Raw genomic sequence first — 22619 nt, forward strand, 5'->3', positions numbered from 1 at the left:
TTTTTTGTCTTAAAGTGAGGGCGATCAGTGGGGAAGGAAGTTGACGATTTATTAGTGTGTAAGGTGGCCCCGAGAGCTGAACCAAAGCCGGCCGTTTCGAGACCAGGGAGCTTTAACAGTTTCTACTTAAACTATGTGTTCAGCTATGTGTTCACATTATGCTATTTTATTAGTAGCTTTCAGTCTCGATTCACCCTTACCTCGGAGGGATCAACTACTTCGCTTAGGCAAAAGACTGAAAAAGTCTGTATCTGTCTACATGTGCCTCCGTCTATGTTACCCCTTCCACGGAAAGGAGATTATACGTTTAGTAAAAAAACGAGAATAAAAAATCAAAAAAGAAAGAAGAGAAAGAACTGGGAGTTGGCGCCTACATAACAGGTAGCTTGCTTACCAAGCCGTCCTGGCAAGCTCCTACAGTTCTCTTGTTACTCTTGACTTGACTTATTAATAGGAAAACTACTCACTAACAAAATGAAAGACGATCTAGAATCTACCCAAGAAGATAGAGAGTCCCACATACGAGAAAAAGTCACAAATGGAGTTAACCAAGTAACATTGCAAAGGCATAATGATAGTAGGGTCGGGATATCCCCGCCCTCCGAACCGGACGTGAGGGTCTCCCCTCATCCGGCTCTCCGCAGGGGAATATCCACTCACTGCTTCCCCTAATATCCTCCCTTTACCACATCATGGGGGTTTACAGGAGATCCCAGAGACTCGCTCGGAAAGGCTGCTATACCAAACATTATTACTTAACTACAAAGAAAGAAAAGACTATAGTAGTCACTAGACTGACTATAGTAGTTCGTCCGGCTGCTCTTGCTTAAATCATTACTCTTCATTCTCCCGTGCTCTAGCAATTGCGCTCCCTAGACCACTACCATTTAGTTAGGTAGGGACATTCAATCCATAGTTACGGGAATAACGGAATGCATGGGGATAAAAAATAGAAAAATGCAGATTTTCTATGAAATCCTTTCTTTCCATAGATGTATTTGGTCTGAGACGGTACAGTACTCTACGAGAGGAATGCAACGGGATGGATGGTAGAGGGCTGCCTGCGCCCAAAAGCGATGATTCACTTGTCCCCTTGTCTATAGGGACCTTGTGGCATACAACCGCCACGACTCCTGCGTTATAGCCGCCCCTTTCTCTCTTTCTTTTGACTGCCTCGTGGACGGACGAAAGAAGGGAAGTTACAGAAGGGGGCAGTGAAGGCTCGCCAAGTAGACAGCAAGCCCCCACCCCGTTAGTCCTGTGTTGCCGTAGCGTGCCCTACTTCAATAAGGTATTACCTCGCCGATTTTAAAGGGGATGGGATTGGATTCATTCACTTGCATTCCTGCTAGCACTACAAAAAGCTCCGGTCTTAACGCCCCTACGGAAGCTGTGCAGCCTTTCCTCGGGTTCGTAGAGTCGGGTTTCCCGTTTACCCACAACGGAGGAGCCGCCCCCACCAACCAAAGCAGGTAGGCGGCCACGGTTCATAACGCACTCTTCGCACAATAGATCCACTTTGAAGTTGACTTATTCACTCGGCCAATCGTCGAAATGTGTACGAGATACCATAAGGGCCCAATATCTCAATAGCACCCTTGTCTAAAGCTTCGAATGAGACTGAATATCCGAAATGCAGGAACGATCTGACTAGAAAGTCATTCAAAACTTGATCGAAGAACCAGCGTTTATTGAAGAAGCTATAGAGTCGATTACAAAAAGTACTAGTTTGAAACGCTCGTTGGAATTGATCCGCTACGAGATTTACATTATACGCTAGAGAAGCACCTGAAGTACTAAACAGAATAGGTATTAGTTTTGTAATGGTTGGGGCAGCAAACTCGGATTCGACAAGAATCTCATTTTTTGGTAGTACGAAGGGGGAATTGGCCCAAAAATTGGATAGGGGTAAAGATGCAGCCAGGTGCCGGCGGCTTATTCAAGTGCCCACCGAACCGCGCGAAATGGTCGCCTATTACACGGCTCACAAACTCTGCCTGGGGTGGGGCTACCTATTATTCATAGGCGGTATGTACCGCGCACGCAGGGCCTCGGTTTGCTGCCTGGACTGTCTATGCATTTCCTACAGAGTGTAATGGAACCCAGCTCAGCTCCACCGAGCCAAAAGAAAAGAACAGAACAGCCGGAGGCGAAGAGTAGAGTATAGCCAAGGAGCTTTCATCATCCATAAAGGACCTAACGGAAGACCGTGCTCCAAAGTGTGCACTTCGAGTTTTGTTTTAAGAACACTTGGCCTTACCCCTTCATTTTGAGCCATGTCTAGGTAGAATCGGCAAGATTGAACCGAGGCCCGCCCGGGCACCGCCGGGGGACAACCAGACCAACCAGTAGGCTTTCTTTCCGAAGTTTCTTCCCGGGGCCCTTAAATCATTGAATTCATAGGCATAGGGGCGTCCCAGGCAGTGGTTCATTCAATGAGAATGAAAGACAGGAGGGCAGGATTCGTCATGTCGGGCTAATTCATTCTGGGAAAAAAGGGGGAAGGGAGTCACCTGAGCTATGCGAAGGGAAGGAAGTCGTGGCTGAGCCGGAGGTCACTTTTCCCGATCCATCCCGAAGGGTTTGTTCCCTCTCTCGCCCCATCATCGTACCCAGTCCTGCTATCGACTCAGCCCTATCTATTCATCTCTTTTTTACATGGAGATTTTGTCGATCTCTCTTGTTCATAGATCTTGAAAGCGGATCAATAGAAATTTCTCAAAGGATCTATCTATAGAAAGATCTAGATCTCTATCATCATCTATCTCTATATCTAGATATGGAAGAACCCTCGAAGCTTGTCCCCGGCGACGATGCCCCCTGGGCGAAAGGAAAGGGGCCGCCATTCTCTTTCTTTCCTCAATCGTTCCTATCATTTCTCTCATTCCCTTTTGTTTGTTTTTCGGGTTGGTTCGTTTCCTCCTCCTATCTACGCAATTCTCTGTCTTCGTTCGTAATCATCTTAGGCGAAAGGATAGGTATAAATTTTGTGGAGGGGCGGCTGTGAAAGGGCGATTCCCCCTTCTCTATTGAAGTAGGGAAGGGGGTGATTGATCTTTTTTTGAATCAGGCCTTACTGACCAAGTGGTGGTATAAGCTTCATTGCGGATGAAAAGAAGTCCTTGTGAGCGGAGCTACAAAAGGAAGTTCACGCTCAAGAAATCCTCTCAATAGGGATTGGGCAAGCAAGTTGTTTGTTTATTTGATCTTACCCGGTTGTGAGACGGGACGTGAAGTCAACCAAGTACATGTGTGTTCATAGTGTCCCCGGCACCTTCCTCCTAGCTGAGTATGGATGCTGAAGTTAGCTGGAGTGTGGGGCGAGTGCGTGGTAGATGGAACTCCTATTTACCGCATTTCTTCTTGCACTTCCAACTTGAAGAGGAAGAAGCATCTCTCTTTGCATCTTCAATAGATAGGAAAAAGGATCTTGATCTGAAGCCTTCGACCAAAGAAAGGGAGACTTGGTGAAGTCAGAGGTGCTTTTCCTTCCCTAGATTCATGGAAGGACTTTTTGAAGTTTGAGTGAGGAAGGAAAGCGGGAAAGGTCCGATACAAAGGAAAGGGTTGAGAGGCTTAACGATTTAGAATATAGCTGTTGAGGTGGCACCTGTTCCCCCGGGGCAGGGGTATATGCCCGTAGCTTTCTTCTGTCACTTCTTTCAGATCAATGAAGTGGAAAAGTAATAGAGTAAGGGACCCTTGTTTACAAAGAAAGCTGTCACTCCAAGAACTCGAAGTCAAGCATCTTCGGGAATATCTAGATTAGTCTTCAACTAGAGAAAGGATAGGAATCTCCTTTGCTGAGTTTTCTTCTCCAGCGGATGTAGTGGTAAAAGATTCTATTCTTTCCGCGGTCTAGTTACGGCTTTCCTCTCCCTATCTAAAGAGCTCTATTAACATAGACCCTCTCCTAACTCTCTATCATTTTAAGAAAGCAGCAAATCCTTCTCTCTATTCTACTATCTGATCTCGTCTATTGAAAATCGATCTGAAATATGGTCATATCTTCATTATCCCAATAGTAAACCTTCTTACTTCTCTTTGCATCTTGAAAGATGCAAAAGATCTATTATTAGCTTATTTATAAGCTGTCGAAGGTCCATAAAAGCCTTGATTTGTGGCTTACGGCTTACTTGCCTTTTTCCTTAAAGCCTATATAGACAGACATAGACTAAGGGCATTCTGGGCATCCATGCTCCTGGCAATGGCAAGATCCGAGATGTCAGTTGCTTGTCTTCAAGCCTCAACCTTATTCTGACTCCTACTAGGACAATCAGGTTTAAGTTAAGCCCGAACAGCTTAGTTTTTCCACTTCTCTTCCGACACAAGCTTCTTTGCCAAGCCTTCCCCATCAACTGGAAATCCAGTAAGAAAGGCAAGGGGCGCAACGGCAAGGCAATCTCAAATCATAATGGGAGTTTTATTTAGGTTTATTTAGATAGATTCGCCTTTGGGGTTGTTACAGAATCGGTTCTTCAAGAAGGAGCTCTTAGTACGGTGGATGCATCGAATGCAAGCTGTAAGGAAGAATAATTCTCTTAGCAGACAAGAATGAAATTCAATTAGTCCCACACTTCCCGCAGGAATCGAAGAGTACGCAAGAACATTCATTTAATGGGAAAGCTTTCCTTGGCTAGGCCCCTATGAAGAAAGATGCCAATTCCCAAAAGTAGTAACAATAGCAATAGCAGTAGGAGTAGCATTAGGAATTAAGACCGTCAGGCCTCATTCATCAAAGTAGCAGTCCGTAGGGGCTGAAAAAGAGCCCAGATTCCCCGCAACAAGCTTGGAAAGGAAGAAGACACGAAAGGAGGAGTTCCGCTTAGCCTTTGCTCCTCTTTGATAGAAGTAGCTCTTTTGTTTGCCAGAATGGCTTGTTAGCAAGAAAATGCCTTCTTAGGAAGTGAAGAAGAATACGCTTGCTTGAGAATGCCCTCTTGTTGTTCCCGAAAGATGGAGGGGGGAAGATTTCACTAAGGAACGGAACTGAACTAATGGACGAGGAGGAAGAGAATATAGAAAAATTGCCGACATTCAAGCATATTATAGATGTTCCAGAACTGCTAAAGGGAAGTTGTAGTAGAAAGGAAAACTAAGCAAAAGGCCTTCTTAGAAAGGCAGAGTGACAGGTAATGCCCTATTTCCTAACAGTGAAATCTAAGATCAGACAAGAAAGAAGCTAAAGGCTAGGCAAAGAAGACGAGGGAGAAATCGTAGGTGAAAACATTGGGTTACCAACTCGGGTGGGTTCTCACACCAAAGTTCCTTTGTTTCGGGCAAGCCCAATTACAAACAAAAGAGAAGGTCGGTCCCATACTCAAACCAAATCAGAAGGGCGGTACTCACTCGGATGGAAGAATCCCAGGTCGGTCCCATACCCGAAAAAAGGCTAGACCGAAGGTCCCGTCCCACGGGTTAGGTGCTTAGCTGAAGGTGGAAGGCGAAGCCAAGGCAAGAGCAAGGGTTGAAAGACAATATAGAAGACCGGAACTCAATATGATTCAACCAATCCAAATTGCTTTGCTAAAGATACCGGTTCCGCTGTTCCTTTACTGGCAACAACTATTGAATAACAACCTTCGCTTTGCTTTCGCATCGGATCTAGGCATTAGCAAATCTAAAAATAGAGTAGATCCCGGGGCGTACCTAATGGTTTCATTGATTTGAATGGATTGATCCATTGTACCATTGTAGGAATCCTCATCCGATGTACGAATCCCGTGGAGGAAGTGGGGAAACAAATCCAATTATTTGATTTTGATAGGAGCAGTGCCGGTATTGAGGGTTTCTCTATCTCATCACTCATGAAGTTAATACAAGTGAGGATTGATTTCAGTTATTCATATAAGAAATAAGAGGAATCAATAATCTCGAGGAAGACAAGCTTTCTCGCTCTCGGCACATCTTCGCTAGGGATTCTTCTCTACCTTCTTGTGTTGAGATGCCATCAACTCTTTCCTGGGGAATCAGGTCAATACAATACTCTTAGAAAAGCAAGCTATAGCAGATCCTTGAGCATAGAGAAAAAGGAATGGAGTTTCATTAGCTCTCTGCGCACATCCAGTATAATACCTTTGCGAGCCCCTACGGAAAGGGGTGATGTGTTCTCTTTACAATGGGGGTGATCCTGGTTTCCAAAAGCTGCTGGTTGGTTGTATCTTTTTCTATTGGCAAACCCCAATCCGTTGCTGTTCCTTATGAACAAAAGAAGCCGATACCAGTTCTGGTGTTTATCCAGCGGAGGCTCGTATCTCTTCCATGTGAGACCAGCGACCTCAGATCATCCCGGACTTATGTGTTGGAATAGCTTCGTTATGAGTTGAAGCAGCCTCAGCTACTATTCCTACTAAGGAGGAGTCGCCTTTTTCAATTCCCTCCCTTTTGCAATCCCATGTTGATGTAAGGAAGCTGCTTTAGAGTATTGGCAAAAAAACATTACATGCAGGTCCAGATCTCCTTGCGTTCGTTGGTGGTTGACTACCGGGAAAGGGCAGAATAGCAACAGTGCGGAAGCATACCGCCCAAAGCAAGACGTGAAAACCTTCTTCGTATCCAAAAGCCCCTTTTAGTCTGTCTGGCCTTAGTATTTATGATACATAATCGCATCTTCTCCCCCTTTCTCATATCTCAACAGAAGTAAGTACTGGTATGATCAGAACTAGTATTTAGATATATGTGACCCTCTAGCGGTTTGAGTCCGTTGATGGTATATGGAACTTCCTTCCTGCGAAAGGTCGAGTTCGTAAATCAAGCTTGTAGAAAAAGCGAGTACCAGTATTTGATGGTGATGGTGAGGATGGCTAACCTCGCTCTTGTAACCATGAATATTTTCTAGATACTACGGGCATATACCTTCTTCCGAAGGGTCCCCGTCCTATCTTTTTCGCCTTCCGCTCTGGAATCGACTATTGGTGGGTTGTAACGTGAACCTATGGATCTCAATGAACAGCTTCGATACCACAAAAGGATGGGCAAGAAAGACAGCAGGTGTTGAGCCAAAGCCCTAGTTCATACACAATCATAATGTTGGTCAACCATCTGAACTGGGATTCCTGTTATTCATACGAAGGAACAAGAAAAGAAGAAGTATGGGATAAATGGTTTTTGAGTTGGGCATCATGAAAGCGGGTACAATGGCATTACTTAGAAGCTATCATGTCCTGTCTTGGCTTTAGCAATAAGCTTGTGTGACTGATGACTCCCTCCATCCCACTCATCGCCAAGACTAATGGATAAGGTTTTGTCGCATCTTAATCGAACCGCATGGGGAACTCAGCTCCTAAGAAAATAATAAGAAATATCTAGTTTTGTTTCATAACTGGCAAGCCAAGGAATAAGAATACCGCCCCGTAATCTGTATTTCAAAAGCGGATTCAACGCTGCAAGAAATAGAATTATGCATAGATTGACTTGTAAAGAAAGACGAACCGAACAGTGCTAAGCAAAACTCTCTTATTTCTATGCTCGATTCAATCTCTACTCATCTGCTTTTAGTTCTACTTTCTGTATACGAAGTCCGAGCTTTTCAAGCTGCTCAGTTCTCGCTATGTCATTTCTTGGTTTTTAGTGCATTCACTCAATTCTCTATGAAGTCCATGGACATGTTGTGGTTCATTGCAGAGAACAGCCATCACATGGATCAAGCTATAAGGAATCACCCGCGAGCGAGTGCAAGTCTCAATTATGGTAGGAATGGAATACACCAATCATAACTCTAGTCTGGTCCCTAGTTCCCTAAGTAGTTAGTGAAACTTCTAGCTGGACAGACTGGATTTAGAGCTTAAGGCTCCTATCTTTGAACTAGAATCTTAGCACTTATTTCATGAAGATAGCTACTTTAATTGATACAATAATGCCCACTTTGGACCAATAGGATCTACTCCTACTTGAATGCCAATCCAATCTCTTTCCTCATAAGAATTCCTAATCCCTAAATCCAAGCAAGGCATGATTGTTAGTCAGGATAACCAGCTTACGTACCGCATTAAGAAGTACCAACTATGCTTTTTTCCATACTTTTCTTGCAGTACTTCAGTAAAGCTACCCCATTTTAATAAGATAGGGATTCAAGATATCAGCATTTTCACAGGTCCTTGTCAAGCTGTAGCAGAATCAGATTCGAGTATAGCATCATTCAGTTGGAGTTCTGAAATAATGTGGATCCCCTTTGCTATTTTAGCAATCTCTGCTGCTCAGTTTCATCCCTTTCTGAGGTAGAAAACCCATCCATATATGTACGAGTGAGAGATGTGTTCCGTCCCGGAGAACCGTCTTCTCTCCCTCCTTAGGAAAAGGAGATCTAGGTAGAGGAGGTAGAAAATAATAGATACCGTCTATTCTATTAACTAGTCATCAAAAAGCAACCTATATCGAGGTCAAGTTTGATAGGGTGAAGTGGACTATTAGATCCCCGGCTTACCATTAGAAAGAAAGCTTAGCCGCCGACGTCAATGTGTTAAGCACATAGGATATATTCGGCGAAAGTCAGTAAGAAGTAGAGTGAATTCTGAAACTCCAGCATTTAGGCCCGGATAGAATGGGTCCTCAAGCTTAGAATCATTTGGCCTAACCTTTAAGAAAAGTCAGCATCTTTTCATCCGGGTCGTACTAAAGGCAGGTAGACCAAACACACGGCACCTGTCCCAATGACTGGTACACTGACGGTGGCTTATTGGTTTCTTCCTCCCTTCCATCCTCAAGCCTTACTTTCCTTGATGCCTTAGTTTACTTGATGCCCGATTCATTCCTCCCTATATTCAATCTCTCGTGCCATATTCTTTTTCAGGTTTGACATTACTTCCCTTTCCTATATTTTTACTTTTCTCAAGGACGTAAGATTCTTCAAAATCCCTTTTGCAGATCCCTTTGATTCTAGGTTCAGATCCATCTATCTCTTCTCTCCCTTTCTTTGAACCTTACTTCACAAAGTAGGACATGCCCCCGGGGATACTCATCATTATTATGAATAGGTTACTCTATCCAATTCCCCGGAAACATTCACTATCATAGTCAGTCTCACCTTCGCTTAGTTGAGGGATACTAACATCGCCATATACACTAAGGAATATCTGAGATTTCTCGGGCTTCACGACCATGCCTCCACCACCACGTTCGATCACTGAAATACATCCACTTAGATTTACGTGCCTTAAGATGTCTAGAATTTGTGGACGGTCAAGATGATATGGATCATAGCGTGTTGAAGCTAGAAGGACATTGGTGTCCCATCTTGCATAGAGAACGCCTTCATACCGGCTCAGGACCTCCCTATCGAAGTGATGTTGCAAAAACAGATGTAGGAGCACATCACTCAATTCACCTATAAATGGTATACAATTCGAATGAGGAATTTGGAGGTTAGTGTCGGCATTATATATCGGGAGAGATAGAAATTCCTTTAAGATATGCAAAATCACCCCCAGATTGTGTAGAAAATTTAATGTATTCCATAGACGTGGAATAGAAACATAGTGGATACTATGACTCAAATCCACACAGACTATTTTATCTACACCCCTTTTACCATCCCAGAACTCCTCGTGGAAAGTCACCATTTCATTCTAATGAGTTAATCTAGACGGAAGATTGTTTCTTGTCACTAGAAACTCCCGCATTAAGATATTTGCTAATGCTATCAAAAGTAGTACATCTGCTGAAAGGGATGGGGCAGCCTGTCAGGACCCTGACTCAATGTCACATCGATCTAGCCTGTAACACCTCATATCACTTTGCGGCCTCACGCACGGTATTCCCACGGGTGTCGCCTTACCTTTGCCCGGGACCGTTTGCGCCTTTTGGCTCACGTATATGATGATGTCGCTAGCATCCATATGATAAGGAACCCGGGCTGACATGACTAGTCGTAAACCCAAAGTGGCACAGACTTACAGGGACAGGCATCCATGACCCAGCATCGAACGTGTCGGTCATCAGCAAGTGGGTCCGGGCTGTAGCACTGGGCTAGCAGGACTCCGGTAAACCGGGCTGTAGCGGGCTAACAGGGCTCCGGTACTCAATGCGTGACATTTCCCCGAAGGGACAGACACAGGAATGAAGAAGGACACATGCCGGCCAGCCTAAGTGTTCTGGAGCAGTAGCAAGCTACCATGGCTCAATGGAAACACTAGGAGACATTTCCCGGTAAGAGAGGCTACTAAAGATAAACAACTAGATAGTCAGATCCCACACATACCAAGCATTTCAATCATACACACAATATGCTCGATATGTGCAAATACAACAAGGCATCACAACATGACTCTACGATACAAGTACTTTATTTAAAGGCTCAGAGAGCCATGCATAACATACATACAAGTACGGGTCACACAACCCACATTCAAATCATACAGTCATACAAACCAGCAGCGGAAGTAACTTGTCTGAGTACAGACAACTAGTAAAATAAAAGAGGCTTGGAAAGCCTAGCTATACTACGTGGACCTTCACAAGCTCAGGATTACCACCTGGGCCTTAGTCTACTCGTCGATGTCAACGTCTACGAAGAACCCATCAGAAGGGGTTGCAGCGTCTTCTGTAAAAATGTAAATTATAGCAACATGAGTACAAAGGTACTCAGCAAGACTTACATCAGATCCTACATACATGCACATTATCAAGAAGGGTTGGTCGAGTTATTGCAGCAAGCCAGCTTTGACTCTTGGCTAAACTATCCTACGAGACTTCAACTTGAAATGGTTTTGCGCACACGAGTCCACTACTCACCACTTCAATACACTACCGAGAATCCACCTCCGTCTTCCTACAGAGGGCCATCCTCGGCACTCATGCTTATCTTGAGGCTTTTAGTAGTATCCAGTTTACTTATCTATGAACTGTATAAGCAACCAAGTAGTCCTTTACCGTGGACGCGGCTATTCGAATAGATCATGTTAACCCTGCAGGGGTGTACTTCTTCATACATGTTTCCACCACTTAGCGTCTGCACACGACATGTGCTCGGCAGACTTCAAGCGAATGTCGACGTGGGTGTAGACCACGACCTACCTAAACACCTAAGTCTCTAGTCCAGGTTTATCGCCTATCCAGGTTCCATCCGCAGGGAGTCCGGTCGAGGTATCCCATACGGCCCCGAACGATGTGTACAGGGTTCCGTGACACCTAACGGGTGCCCGGTATTCCCAGCCACGTACCTACCGCATCACAGCCCACCCCTACGGTCAGCGCTGTCCACGGCCTCCAGTAGGCTACAAACACCAGAAACTACTTGCAACTCCTGGACAGAGGACTAGGGTGAATAAGAAGTCGAGCGGGGTCATATTTCAGGGCCCAATGCATGGTAGTAGCTGTATCTTAAATCACATATACAGATCTTAGTGCTTAAGGTCGGCTTCAATGAAACAACCCACCATGTACTCCTACATGACCTCTCATCGATACCTTTACCAATCGTGTTCACCACATCACTCTCATTACCGACATGATCATTTCACTCTAGCCCATCACCCAGATGAACCAGACCTGACACGACTCTAAGCATAGCAGGCATAGCAAGGTAGGAACAACACATACATATGGCTCAATCAATTCCTACACATGCTAGTGGGTTTCATCTAATTACTGTAGCAATGACAGGTCATGCAGAGGAAATGGGTTCAACTACCGTAGCACACAGCAGTTTGAAACGCGTTGTCTTAATGCAGTAAAAGAGAGCAAGAGCGAGAACATGTTATTGTATCGATATGATCAAATGGTTGGTTGCTTGCCTGATGGATCGATGCACGGATACGGTTCTTCGCTAGGGTAATCACGGTACTCCTCGGAGGCAGAACCTGCCGCAAAGAACACCGATACACAACTATCACCAAACAATGTGCGACAATATGATGCATGCATGAAACATGGAAATATGAGTGTGTTGGGCTAATGCAACTAAAACCAGATGGGTTTGAATCAATTTGAACCAAAGATTCAAATTTCAAACTCATAAATGTCCCTTTAAAGTGTTTTATCTTGTTCTGCACTAAACCTCAAGTTAGCTTGTTTGAACATGCACGAAACTAGTACAGATGGATAGATTGGATTTTTCTGATCATTTTTCATATATAATTTGTTTGATTTGGAGCTACGGTTGAATTTATATGAATTTTTAAAGTTTGGGCTATTTTCTAGAATTTATAAATCATTTTAGATTTGTTTTAATTCCAGAAAAAGGTTTACTGTATCAGCATGAGGTCATGCTGACCTCAGCAAGTCAACAGACCTGGTCCAGGTCAAACCTGACGCGTGGGTCCAGGGTGTCAGTGGCTAATTAACTAATTTAATTTAGTTTAAACTAATCTGGATAATTAGCAGAAGGGGGGCCCCACCTGTCATTGACTCAACAGAGTCAACCGGGGCCCACCCGCTGTCAAAGTCAAAACGGCTGCACCGGCATTTAGCCGCCGGCGAGCCCGACGCGGCGGCGGAATTGGTTTTGGCCGTTCCGGCCACCAAATGGGGAGTGGAGGGCATCTACGTGGAGCTGAGGATGAGCCGCGGCTCTTGGTGGAGTCAGTTGGGGTCGGGGTGGCTGGAGTTGGCGCCGGCGACGACCTAGGCGGCCACCGGAGTTCGGTTGGGGACGAACTCGAGGCTAGGGTGTGCGGTGAGGTGCGGGGAGTGCACGGTTGGACTCAACGCAGCGTGGTGAGTGCGTTGGACACCGAGAGGTGGCCGGAGGATGGCCGGGAGCACGTCGGCGACGAGATCCGCGGCGGTGCGTGCGGGTGATCTTCGTGCGGTGGCTACATGGCTCGGGGGCGAGAGAGGAAGGGTAGGAGGGTAGTTAGGCTCACAGAGCACCCGTAGAGGCCACCGGCGAGGTCAGGGACGAGCTGATGCGGCGACGGCGTTGAAGGGGATCTCCGGCGACGGCGGTTCGGTTGAGGTCCGTGCGGTGGCTTCGGGGCATGCGAGCGCTCGGGGCTCGGCTTGCTCGAAGGAGAGGAGGGTGGCGGAGCTCCTGGACACGGTGGCGCGGCGTGGGGTTGACGGAGAGCGTGGCTACGGCGAGGGGGTGGCGGCGATGGCGTCGGCCATGGCGTGGGAGAGCGAGGGAGAGGAGTTGGGGGAGAATGGAGGTGTCCTGGGGGTTCACGGCTCGACGTGGAGTTCATCCAAGCCAGCAACATGGCGAGGAGGTGAAGCAGGGCGACGGCCAGCTGCGTGGCGCACGCTGCGGCCGCCGTCGGGCACCTGCCTGCCTGCCTGGCCGGCAAGCAGCTCGCTGGCGCGGCGCTGGGCTGGGCCGGCAGGTGGGCCGGGTTGCAGGCGCCAGGTAAGTTTCCTTTCTGTTTTTTTTCTATTATTCTGCAACTTTGTTGAATTATTAAAAATACCTAGGCAACTCCTAAAATCACCAAACTGCTTCTGGTCCATAGTTGGATTATTTCCAACATGAAACATTTTAGTTTGGAGATATTTGAGCATTTGAAATATTTTATAAATTTAAAATGCCCAAATTCAAATAATTATGAATTAACTCAAAGACCTTAGGATGACCTAGAAAACTGTGCATCACTTTTGGCAGAGGTTCTGAACCAGGACAAAAATGATGGACATTTTAGAAGGGCATTTCAGGTTCATTGAAATTATTTTTAGTAAACCCTAGTTGTTTTCAGAGGGGGCTGGGGGTTCTGGCATTCCCATTTCAAGTTTCTGATGAAATGATAGACATGATGCAACACTCTAAGGCATGAACTAGCTAGGGTGTGACAACTCACCCGCACTCAAAAGAATCTCGTCCTGAGATTTGGGTTCCTCCGGGAAGAAGGCGGGATACTCGAGTCGAAGACGATCCTCCCTTTCCCAAGTTGCTTCATTCTCAGAATGGTGCGACCATTGAACCTTGAGAAACTTGATATTATGACGTCGAGTGGTACGCTCAGCTTGATCGAGGATACGAACGGGGTACTCTCGATACGTGAGATTATCTTGGAGATCAAGCGTTTCGTGGTCTACTTCACGGATAGGATCCGAGAAGCAACGCCTGAGTTGAGAAACGTGGAAGACGTCGTGGACTCTGGAGAGATTCGGAGGTAGTTCCAATTGGTAGGCAACTTCTCCTCGTTTTGCGAGAATGCGAAAAGGTCCAATGTAACGAGGAGCCAATTTGCCCTTGATACCGAAGCGATGGGTTCCCTTCAGAGGAGTAACCCGAAGGTAAGCCTTCTCGTCAACCTCAAAAGTCATAGCCTTATGTTTTCGGTCATATTGACTCTTTTGACGAGATTGGGCTATTTTAAATTTTTCACGAACGATGCGAACTTGCTCTTCTGCTTCCTGAATCATATCCGGGCCAAAGAATTGTCTTTCCCCGGTTTCTGACCAGTTAAGAGGCGTTCGACACCTTCGTCCATAGAGAACTTCAAAAGGGGCTTTTCCCAAGCTGGATTGATAGTTGTTGTTATAAGCAAATTCGGCAAATGGAAGGCATTTCTCCCACTCCATTCCGAATGAGATAACAGAAGCTCGAAGCATGTCTTCTAGAATCTGGTTGATGCGTTCCACTTGACCACTTGATTGAGGGTGGAAAGCGGTACTAAAAGAAAGGCGGGTTCCCATAGCATTTTGGAAACTTTCCCAAAATCGAGAGGTGAAAAGACTTCCTCGATCCGAGTTAATTTCCAAAGGAACACCATGGAGAGACACTATTCGGGAGATGTATAAGTCTGCCAATTGACTAGCGGTTATACTCTCGCGAACAGGTAGGAAATGGGCTACTTTGGAAAGACGATCGATAACGACGAAGATAGCATTATTCCCTCTCTTGGTCCTGGGAAAACCGGTAATGAAGTCCATACCAATTTTATCCCATTTCCATTTAGGAATAGCTAGGGGTTGAAGGGTGCCAGCAGGCCATTGATGCTCTGCTTTTACACGATGGCAGACGTCGCAATTAGCAATATACTGAGCAATTTCTCTCTTCATCCTAGTCCACCAGAACCTCTGGCGTAGGTCCTGATACATCTTGGTACTACCGGGATGAATGGTGAGAGGAGATTCATGAGCCTCCTTAAGGATTAACTGCCATAGATGCTGGTTCTTGGGAACCACTAAACGGTTCTCAAAGTACACAACACCATGATCATTTGTTGAGAAACATCTAGCACCTCCGCTAGCAATGTTCTCCTTGATCTTAGATATTCCCTTATCTCGCTTTTGGGCAGCGATGATTTGATCCGTAAGAGTAGGTTTCGCCACCAAGGTGGAAAGAAAACCTTGAGGAACAATGTGAAGGTTAAGCTTCCGAAATTCCTCATGGAGAAGCGGTTGACTTTGTTGTAACATCAGGTTGTTACAATAAGATTTACGACTTAGCGCATCAGCCATGACGTTGGCTTTCCCTGGGGTGTAAGTTATCCCTAAGTCGAAATCTGTGATCAACTCAACCCAACGTCTTTGCCTGAGATTTAAATCCGGTTGGGTGAATATGTACTTCAGACTTTGGTGATCAGTGTAGATTTCGCAACGATTGCCGAGAAGGTAATGTCGCCATGTTTTGAGTGCATGGACTACGGCTGCAAGCTCTAGATCATGAGTGGGGTAGTTTTCCTCATGTGGGTGTAATTGCCGTGAAGCATAAGCAATTACGTGTCGATCTTGCATGAGAATACAACCTAGTCCTTGTCGCGAGGCGTCGCAGTAGATAACAAAGTCCTTAGAGAAATCTGGCGGTACCAATACGGGAGCAGATGTCAGGCGTCTTTTCAGTTCCTGAAAACTTTGCTCACATTGTGGAGTCCACTCGAACTTTTTATCTTTCTTGAGGAGTTCAGTTAGAGGTTTGGCAACTTTGGAGAAATTCTCGACAAAGCGACGGCAATAGCTCGCTAGGCCAAGGAAACTCCGAACTTGCTTGACCGATTCAGGTGGAGTCCAATTAAGAACGGCTTGAACTCGCTCAGGGTTAACAGCAATGCCTTTACCAGAAATTACATGTCCAAGATAGGTCACTTCTGACAACCAGAATTCACATTTAGAAAATTTGGCATAAAGGCGATGCTCTCGAAGTTTCTTCAACACTAGCCTTAGGTGTTCGGCATGTTCTTCCTCGTTCTTGGAGTAGATGAGTATATCATCGAGGTAAACCACGACGAATTTATCCAAATACTCCACGAAGATTGAGTTCATCAACCGAGAGAAGGTGGCTGGAGCGTTGGTTAAACCGAAGGACATGACGGTGTACTCGTATTGGCCATAACGAGTAACAAAGGCTGTTTTCGGAATGTCCCCGTTTTTGATTTTGATTTGATGGTAGCCCAACCTCAAATCCATTTTAGAGAAGACTGAGGATCCAGCGAGCTGATCATACAGGTCGTTGATCCTGGGGAGCGGATACTTGTTCTTAATTGTGACCAAGTTGACAGGTCGATAATCTACAACCATCCGGTCCGTACCATCCTTCTTCTTGACGAAGAGGACGGGGCAAGCCCAAGGAGATGAACTAGGTCGGATGAAACCCTTTTTCAAGGACTCATCGAGTTGTTTCTTAAGCTCAGCTAGTTCAAAAGGTGCCATCTTGTAAGGTCTTCTGGAAATCGGGACAGTTCCTGGAATGAGATCTATTACGAACTCGACATCTCTGTCAGGTGGAACACCTGGCAATTCCTCTGGAAAGACATCCGGAAAGTCACGGACTACCGGAACGTCTTCGAGGTCTGGCAACGGGCTGGCGTTAAGAGAATATAGCTGTCGCTTGGCTACTCGGGTCAAGACATTGACTATCTTCCCCGAAGGATGGGTGAGTTGAACAGTCCTAGAGAAGCAATCAATCTTGGCATGATGGGCTGACATCCAATCCATACCCAAGATGATATTAATATCCGAAGATTTGAGAGCTATCAAAGATGCGAGAAAAACAAGTCTGTCGACTTGAATTTCATTTCCATGGCTTACTCTAGAGGTTTGCCATCTAGAACCAGGAGTAGAAATTTCCATAGTGGATGGCATGTCACAAAATGCGGTGTTATGCAAACAAGCATAATTTTCGGATATGAAAGAATGAGATGCTCCTGTATCGAAAAGAATAGATGCCGAGTGGCAATTAACAAGGAGCATACCGAGAATGGCGTTGGGATCTTCTTGAGCTTCCTCAGCAGAGATACAGTTGACATGGCCACGTGCAGCGGTGGCCGGCTTGGCGTGGAACACTTTCCCTGTCGGCTTGCCGCGGCCAATAGTTTTTGCTGTCTGGTTGGGGTTGGTTTGGGGACACTCGCGCATATAGTGGCCTGATTCCCCACACTTGAAACAAGTCACGGAACTGGTACGTGGAGGAGCATTGTTGGTTGGACCACCATAGGGCTTGGCTGGTGCATATGGCTGAGCTGGGCGAGGTGCCTGGAAGGATGGCCTCGGTGTGAACCTGGGTGGCAGGGCAGTGTTAGGCACCCACACGCGGCGCTTCTGAGGACCAGCACCGGATGAGGAACCCAAGTCACGGCCATGCTTGTGTGTTGCTTCATAATCAGTCTGACCAGTCTCAGCACTGATGGCTTTGTTAACAAGCTTCTGAAAAGATGTGCACTCATGCAGACGGAGGTCGCGGCGAAGCTCAGGACTAAGCCCCTTACGGAACCTTGCCTGCTTCTTGGCATCAGTAGAAACTTCCTTCGTTGCATAACGGGCAAGGTTACCAAACTCCCTGCTGTAAGCATCCACAGAGAGTCGACCTTGAGTGAAACTGCAAAATTCCTCACGTTTACGGTCCATGAGACCCTCCAGAATGTGGTGTTCACGGAAAGCCTCGCTGAATTCAGCCCAAGTAGTGACATGGTCCGCTGGGCGCATAGCTTCGTAATTCTCCCACCAGAGACTGGCGGGGCCTTCAAGATGATATGCAGCAAAGGTGACCTTGTCAGCCTCAGCTACTAGCGTAGAACGCAGTTTGTGAGAAATACTGTGAAGCTAGTCATCAGCGTCGAGAGGCTCGACGGAGTGGTGGAACGTGGGTGGATGTAACTTGATGAAATCACTAAGTGACACCAAGTTAGTCCTCTGATGGTGTGCTGTGTTCTGTTCAATACGCTCCAATAAACGGTTGGTCTCCCGCTTGTTTCTCTCAGCCTCTAGCATAACTTCTGCCAGAGAGGGAGGGTGAGGCAGATTTGTTTCCCCAACTCTGCTGCCTTCGGCCTGCTCTGGGGGAGCAGGGTTGTTGCGGGTGTTGACCATCCTAGGAAAAACAAGACAATGTTTTAGTCCAACATGACAAGATTCCGACATAGAATGTAGAATGTAATGGACAACTCGGAATGCAAGATGATCATCCGTATGACATGGTAGATACAGAAACTACTTCTTTTATTCCATCGTCTTTTTTTTTGAGGAATTAGTGACAGTGGGAGAGGCTCCCACTGACTTTGTATTACTCACAACAGAACAGTTACATTTGTGTTACATAGGGTTATTAGGCCCCCCGGCCATGATTGATACAAAGCTAGCTGCCCAAACTAACAATGAAATCAGAGAGGAAAGGATGAACCTTCTCAGGACAGTTGTGAGTCACCAAACCCAGCAAATGTTTAAATCTAGCTAACCATGCCCCAAACGAGTGCGGGATCCTCCTGAAATGTTGGTTGTTCCTTTCCATCCACAGGCTCCAAGCAGCAAGCAAGAAGATGTCCATGAATAGCGGCCGACGCCAGTCATCTCTACCACCATGCAAAATGGCAAGCCTGTTGGTCCCCCCTGGCCACATCAGACCAATCCTACTCCAGCATTGTTGGGCAAAAGGGCACGTGAAGAAGAGATGTTCCACGGTTTCCTCGGGTGGGTTTTGGCAGAGCATGCAAGTATAGTCACCCCCATCCACATTATAGTGCCGCCGCCTCAGCATATTCCTGGTGTTCAACCGATCTACCATAAGCAGCCACCCAAACATCTTGAACTTGATCGGGCATTTGGATTTCCATAGCCATCCAAAGGCCTCATCAGCCATTACCTGCCTGAAGCAGTGGATATAGTATTTCTTAGACGAGTATCGTCCCAGGTCACAGACCCAAGTATCAACCGATCCACTGTCCAGACCGACGTGTGCGGACCCTTGCTGTATCTCTCTGATCTCTTCCCTGGCCTGGATCGAAAGAGGCAGACTGAAGATCGAGGCATTCTTTTATTCCATCGTCATACACACCATACGAGGTTTAGTACAAGACCAACAAGTACTACTACGGTGAAAGGAGGATTACATCTCATCAGAGGCATCCCAAGCTCCTATACATTATTTTTTTACACCCCCGGAATTACTACATGCTAAGTCATATTCCACAAGTCACGCAGGACGGTGGAAATACAACTATTACAATACCTAGTGGAACTACTACTATCTCAGTCATCTCCGTAGTAGTTCTCATAGAAGTCACCTCCATAGCCTGGAAGTTCAACGTGAGCATCCGGAAACAAACGGTCCTGAGGAGCCTGTGGACCAAAAGGGCTAGGGTGAGGTCTTGGACCAACAAACGGTGGCCTGCGAGGACCACGAGGTGGGGTGATGCCTCCCACATCACGCCAATCCATCATGTCCGGCAGAGCAGACCTAACAGGATACAGGTCTCTCATATCCATGCATCCAGCTTGCACAGCCGGTGCAAACCGAGTCAAGGTGGCCCAATGATCAGCGCGGGTGTTGAAAAGCTCCATTCTCAAGGCCCGATTCTCTCAGTCCTTATCCTCGAGCAACTCAGCAGTGGTGCGAGTTAGTGAGTCCTCCTGACTGGGGTCAGCATAGATAGCCCGGAGATATTCGTGCGCTCCAGGAAGTGAAGCCGGCATATACCGGAAGTCGGTGTTGCGAAGCAGGCCAGACCTGACTCGCATGATGGTCATCATAGAATAAGCCGCATCTTGCAAAGCCATCTCAATAGTAACACCGAGCTCATAGGAACAGTGAAGAGCCGCGGTAGAACCAGGATAAGAGGGAAATATCCGGACGGTGCAAAGATACTGGCTTTGGTTAAAATCTCGAAACTGCTCTTCGACCGTGTATTCGGGATACCAATGGTAACCCGTCTCGATCATCACTCGGACTAACATAGACGTATGACCGGTCACACCAATGCATCGGGTCAGGCGAACCACTTGATTTTGGTCGCGAGTGGCCATCTAAAAGCACAATCATAATGCAAAGGCATTAGAATTTCTAGCAAAATTTTGACAGCATAACGGATGTAAATGCTCAAGAAGGGTTTGAGACATTTATCAAAAAAATTGCATAGACACTCATCAATATCATATCAAGGTTCTGAGTTCAACTTATCAGCATAACAAGGTAGTAGAACTGAACTAGGCTTGTAGTCATCAAACCTATAAGGTACTACTGATTCGTAACACGTGAACCTGATATAGAGAGAAGATCCTAATCCTTAATCCCCGGTAGAAGAATGGACTGACTCAGATCAGAATGCCATGAGGTAAAGAAGTAAAAAGAGCCTTACGTACCATCCCACAATCAATTACCCTACATATAACTAAAGCATTTCTAGACTCAACATCGACCGGTTTGGCTTGGAGAACCTACAGGCAGTCCGGCTCTGATGCCAACGCTGTCAGGACCCCGACTCAATGTCACATCGATCTAGCCTGTAACACCTCATATCACTTTGCGGCCTCACGCACGGTATTCCCACGGGTGTCGCCTTACCTTTGCCCGGGACCGTTTGCGCCTTTTGGCTCACGTATATGATGATGTCGCTAGCATCCATATGATAAGGAGCCCGGGCTGACATGACTAGTCGTAAACCCAAAGTGGCACAGACTTACAGGGACAGGCATCCATGACCCAGCATCGAACGTGTCGGTCATCAGCAAGTGGGTCCGGGCTGTAGCACTGGGCTAGCAGGACTCCGGTAAACCGGGCTGTAGCGGGCTAACAGGGCTCCGGTACTCAATGCATGACATTTCCCCGAAGGGACAGACACAGGAACAAAGAAGGACACATGCCAGCCAGCCTAAGTGTTCCGGAGCAGTAGCAAGCTACCATGGCTCAATGGAAACACTAGGAGACATTTCCCGGTAAGACGGGCTACTAAAGATAAACAACTAGATAGCCAGATCCCACACATACCAAGCATTTCAATCATACACACAATATGCTCGATATGTGCAAATACAACAAGGCATCACAACATGACTCTACGATACAAGTACTTTATTTAAAGGCTCAGAGAGCCATGCATAACATACATACAAGTACGGGTCACACGACCCATATTCAAATCATACAGTCATACAAACCAGCAGCGGAAGTAACTTGTCTGAGTACAGACAACTAGTAAAATAAAAGAGGCTTGGAAAGCCTAGCTATACTACGTGGACCTTCACAAGCTCAGGATTACCACCTGGGCCTTAGTCTACTCGTCGATGTCAACGTCTACGAAGAACCCATCAGAAGGGGTTGCAGCGTCTTCTGTAAAAATGTAAATTATAGCAACATGAGTACAAAGGTACTCAGCAAGACTTACATCAGATCCTACATACATGCACATTATCAAGAAGGGTTGGTGGAGTTATTGCAGCAAGCCAGCTTTGACTCTTGGCTAAACTATCCTACGAGACTTCAACTTGAAATGGTTTTGCGCACACGAGTCCACTACTCACCACGTCAATACACTACCGAGAATCCACCTCCATCTTCCTACGGAGGGCCATCCTCGGCACTCACGCTTATCTTGAGGCTTTTAGTAGTATCCAGTTTACTTATCTATGAACTGTATAAGCAACCAAGTAGTCCTTTACCGCGGACGCGGCTATTCGAATAGATCATGTTAACCCTGCAGGGGTGTACTTCTTCATACATGTTTCCACCACTTAGCATCTGCACACGACATGTGCTTGGCAGACTTCAAGCGAAAGCCGACGTGGGTGTAGACCACGACCTACCTAAACACCTAAGTCTCTAGTCCAGGTTTATCGCCTATCCAGGTTCCATTCGCAGGGAGTCCGGCCAAGGTTTCCCATACGGCCCCGAACGATGTGTGCAGGGTTCCGTGACACCTAACGGGTGCCGGGTATTCCCGGCCACGTACCTACCGCATCACAGCCCACCCCTACGGTCAGCGCTGTCCACGGCCTCCAGTAGGCTACAAACACCGGAAACTACTTGCAACTCCTGGACAGAGGACTAGGGTGAATAAGAAGTCGAGCGGGGTCATATTTCAGGGCCCAATGCATGGTAGTAGCTGTATCTTAAATCACATATACATATCTTAGTGCTTAAGGTCGGCTTCAATGAAACAACCCACCATGTACTCCTACATGGCCTCTCATCGATACCTTTACCAATCGTGTTCACCACATCACTCTCATTACCGACATGATCATTTCACTCTAGCCCATCACCCAGATGAACCAGACCTGACACGACTCTAAGCATAGCAGGCATAGCAAGGTAGGAACAACACATACATATGGCTCAATCAATTCCTACACATGCTAGTGGGTTTCATCTAATTACTGTGGCAATGACAGGTCATGCAGAGGAAATGGGTTCAACTACCGTAGCACACAGCAGTTTGAAACGCGTTGTCTTAATGAAGTAAAAGAGAGCAAGAGCGAGAACATGGGATTGTATCGATATGATCAAATGGTTGGTTGCTTGCCTGATGGATCGATGC

This window comes from Triticum dicoccoides, chromosome 6B, assembly GCF_002162155.2.
Source record: "Triticum dicoccoides isolate Atlit2015 ecotype Zavitan chromosome 6B, WEW_v2.0, whole genome shotgun sequence".
NCBI lineage: Eukaryota > Viridiplantae > Streptophyta > Magnoliopsida > Poales > Poaceae > Triticum > Triticum dicoccoides.